Source organism: Tupaia chinensis, unplaced genomic scaffold, assembly GCF_000334495.1.
Source record: "Tupaia chinensis unplaced genomic scaffold, TupChi_1.0 Scaffold000511_1, whole genome shotgun sequence".
NCBI classification, from domain to species: Eukaryota; Metazoa; Chordata; class Mammalia; order Scandentia; family Tupaiidae; genus Tupaia; species Tupaia belangeri.
Window position 1 is genome coordinate 362,686 of NW_006160024.1, and position 4,676 is coordinate 367,361.

At 43.8% G+C, this 4,676-nt stretch overlaps 1 pseudogene; it reads left to right on the forward strand.

Moving 5' to 3' along the window:
• Positions 1–207: 207 nt before the first annotated feature.
• On the forward strand, positions 208–1,899 carry LOC102498387 (E3 ubiquitin-protein ligase KCMF1-like; annotated as a pseudogene).
• Positions 1,900–4,676: the final 2,777 nt, after the last annotated feature.

The window sequence follows — 4,676 nt, forward strand, 5'->3', positions numbered from 1 at the left end:
GGGGTGGGGAGTCGGCCGGCGGGCGCGGGCATGCCGGGACCCCGCGGGGGACGCTGCAGCCGGAGCCTGGAAGGGGCCGCGCCGCCACCGTCTGAACTAGGATGTCCCGAAAATGAAGGTGTCAGCTGTGATGCATGTTTAAAAGGAAACTTTCGAGGTTGCAGATATAAGTGTTTGATTTGCTGCGATTACGATCTTTGTGCATCGTTATGAAAGTGGTGCAACGACAAGGCATACAACTGACCACCCAATGCAGTGCATATTAACAAGGGTAGATTTTGATTTGTACTATGGCGGGGAAGCTTTCTCTGTAGAGCAGCCACAGTTTTTTACTTGTCCCTATTGTGGAAAAATGGGCTATAGGAGACATCTCTTCAAGAACATGTTACTTCTGGGAACCAGCTGTTAGCGTAATGGCTATGTCGCTAGATTCCCACGTAGTCGACCGTGGTTCGCGTCCTGGACCCAGTGGCTTAAAACGCACCCCAGGCGCGTGTGCGTGCGTGCCCAAGATCCCAAGAGGAGAATGGAGGAGAAGGGATTGTGGTGTGACCATCCCCCCTGGGGGGGTGATTTCTCGCTTTCAGTCTCTATGTCTCTCTCTGTCTCTGGCGAGCATACGCCCCCTATAGCAAAAAAAACTCTCAAAAAAATAAAAAGAACATGTTACTTCTGAACACGCAGAAACATCAACAGAAGTGATTTGTCCAATATCTGCAGCACTACCTGGAGGCGACCCTAATCATGTCACAGATGACTTTGCAGCTCACCTTACACTTGAACACAGAACCCCTCGAGATTTAGATGCATCTAGTGGTGTTCGACATGTACTTAGAATGTTTCACCCTGCCCAGGGATTAGGAGGTCTTCCTGCTGGTAGATCAAACACGTGCTTTACTAGCAGTTCTACTGGTGGACTTTCTTCTTCTTAGAGTTCATATTCTCCAAGCAATAGGGAAGCCATGGATCCTACAGCTGTTACAACAACTGCAGCTGCAGATGCAGCTGGAACAGCAGCATGGCAGCAACAGGAGACCGCGGGCAACGCGACCCGGCGCACTAACAAGAGCAGCGTCACCACCACGATCACACAATCCATGGTAACCAACGCAGCTAATACAGGAAGCCGCCAGCAAGCTCTCCAGAATGCCCAGTTTCTCGGGACCAGCAGTTAGCGTTAATGGCTATGTCGCTGGACTCCCACTTAGTCGACCGTGGTTCGAGTCCTGGACCCGATGGCTTAAACTCACGCCAGGCGCGTTGTGCGTGTGTGCCCAAGATCCCGAGAGGAGAATGGAGGAGAAGGGATTGCGGCATGGCCATCCTCCCTGGGGTGAGTGGGGGGATGATTTCCTGCTTTCTGTCCCTCTGTCTCTCTGTCTGGCGAGCGCACGCGCCCTATAGCAAAAAACCCTCTCCAAAAAAAGAAGAAGAAGAAAAAAAAGAATGCCCAGTTTCTCTTAACAAGGTTGAATGATCCTAAAATGTCTGAAACGGAGCGCCAGTCCATGGAAAGCGAGCGCGCAGACCGCAGCCTGTTTGTCCAAGAGCTCCTTCTGTCCACCCTAGTGCGCGAAGAGAGCTCGTCCTCAGACGAGGATGAACGGGGGGAGATGGCAGATTTTTGTGCTATGGGCTGTGTAGATATTATGCCTTTAGATGTTGCTTTAGAAAACCTAAATTTAAAAGAGAGTAATAAAGGAAACGAGCCTCCACCACCTCCTCTTTGATGACATCCCAATTCGCAGACAATGTCCTCTGTGCTGTATTTGCCAATGAAAGTGGACAACAACTATCTTGGGTTTGTTTGGTGATTGTAATTTCAGGTCTGTCACTCTTGTTACATTGTGTACATTCAAAAGGAAGAGAGAAAATATATATGATAATCATTTCCACTTAACTAATGTTTACTCTAGCAGGTACATGTAGGTAGCAGTGCAGGGGTGGTCTCTGCTTCCTGTACCTTGACATGCAACGGCTCTCTTAATACTCCACGTTCAAACTGAAGAGGAAAATTGAAATCTCTGATGAAACTGCTGTGTGTATTTATGAATATTAATGAATAAAAACTGCTTGGATGGTTTACCTTAACATAAACAAAAAAAAACAAAACAAAACTCTCTAAAAACAAAACTTAAAAAAAAAAAACAAACCAAAAAACAAACAAAAAGGAGAGCTCCCTGCACTGGTTCATGGTTAAGGGAGCTGGATTCCACATGACCAACCATGCTGTTCGAATCCTGGCTCTGGTGTCTTGTAAAACATGCCGGGTACATGTGCATGTGTTCCCAAAATCCAGACATGACAGAGAAATGGAAAAGGGACTGCAGCACGATCATGCCCCATGTGGGGATACTTTCTTCCTCTTCCTCTTTCTCGGTCTCTCTGTGGCAATCACATGTGCCCTCTGGCAAATTTTTTTTAAAGTTACTTTATTTCTTTTATTTGACCAGAGAGGGACAGAGTGATAGAGAGAGAGAGCGAGAGAACGACACAGAGAGAGAGAAAGTGAGAAAGCAAGCTGCCAGGTCCAGGGACTCAAACTGCAGTCGGCCATGTGGGAGTCTGGTGCCCTTGACCACCGCGCCATCTGCTGGCCCCCTCTGGCAAAATTTTAAAAAATAAATAAAGAGCTCCCGCTGAAGCTGGAAACTGTGTGGGAGGACTAAGTCTGGCTCCCAGACCGAACTGAACACACTGGACATGGTTGCATGCACCTGAACCTTGGGGCAAATTGTAATGCAGTAAAACTGTCCAAAAAAAATCTCTCATAAAGGCAAAAAATAAACAGTGCTCTCAACTAAAGCAATAAACTCTTTTCTCAGGGTACTAGGCAGTGATAAGACAAAAATCATAAGCAAAAAAAGGGAGTGATCTAAAATAAGTATTATCATCATGAATGGTCATTTGGAAATTTCACAAGAATCAATTAAAAAGCTTTTTACAGAAATCAGTAGGCTTACCCTAGTCAGATAGAAAAATACAGGGAAGTAAGATGATTCAAAATAGCAAGAAAACAAACAAACACAAGGAAAACAAAAAGTCCTAAACATTTAAATTAGCAGTAATATGTACAAAGAAAGAATCTAGTGGCTCTATTTCTTACTTTTTAAAATTGGGGATGGAATCGTAAGATGCAAAAGCCATTTAAATTTTATAAATCTGAGTGCAAATCAAAGTTTGTAAAAATTCTTCATGACAACAGAAATCTTACTAGTCAAGAGACAAATGGGAATGGACATTTGTGTCTCATATACAAAGGACTTCTACGAATGGATGAATGAGGAAAAGAATAATCTAAGTAAAAAATAGACAAAGGATGGAATTCACAGAAGTACCCACACAGCTCTTTGGCTTGTCCTGTTAGTGACAATGTAGGGAACAGGGACTTTTATAGATGCTGGTACAACCCCTATGGGTGTTATTTGCAGATGCTGATGGAAAAACAACATTTTTTAGAGGTTTTTGTCTTAGGGCACATGTGCGCTCAGAAGAGAGACACATAGTGAGAGGGAAAGTGCGAAATCACCCCCCAGGGGAGGTGGCCACGTTGCAATCCTTTCTCTTTCATTATCTTCCTGAGATCTTGGGGACACAAGCACACACCCAATGTGATTTTCAAACCACAGGGTTCAGGACTTGAACTGCGGTCGGCCATGTGGGAGTCCAGCGACATAACCACTATGCTATCTGTTGGTCCCTGATAGAAAATCTAAAAGCACTCTCCTTTCACCTGGCAATTTTGCTTTTGGGAATTAATAGAAGTATTCTACCTAACCAGATTATTATTCAGCATTAAAAGAATGAGGGCTATTCTATACGTAGTTACATTCTCTGCTATACCTTAAGTAAAAGCAGAATTATGCTAGTTGTGCCAAAAATACAGTAGATGGAAATATGTTGGGTCACTGGAAAAGTCATGATGTATTTTTCTATGCAAAAATGCATCATGATTTTCCCAACTACCCAACAGAATCAATTTTGTAGAGTCACAAAAAGTGGGATGTGGCTGCCTCTAGAATGGGACACGTGGAGTCTGAGAATAGGGGCAGGGGAAGGAAACTCACCCTTTACTTTTGAACTGCACCTCAGTTTGAACTTTGTATCATAATGCTAAGGAAGGGAAAAATTAATGGAGAAAAGGTCTAGGTTATAAAGGTCCTCCCAGCTTTAAAAGTCAGTGTTGGGGCAGCTTGATCCCATGTGGCCAATGGTGTGGTTTGAGTCCCAGAACTGGCAGCTTGAAAAACACACCAGGGCACATGTGCGTGTGTGCCTGAAATCCTGAGAATGGAGAAATGATTGAGAGGTGATTTCTCATCCTCCCGCAAGTCTCTTTCCAGTGAGTACATGTACCCTACAGTCAGAAAACAAAGTTGATAAATGCTAAGTTGGCTACCATAATTTCAGAGCTGATTAATGATTCATACAGTTTATAAGAGACTATTTTCAAGATCTGAGATTTTTTCCTTTGAATGATGCTTTTTTTTTAAAAAAAGAATCATTTAATTTTATTTATTGTTCTTATTATTAAAATTTGAGCAGAGTGTGTGAGTAAACAAGTTGCCAGGTCTGGGACTCGAACTGTGGTCAACCATGTGGAGTCTAGCACCTTAACCACCACACCACCTGCTGGCCCCTTGAATGGTACTTTTAAAAAATAGAGGAGTTTGGGA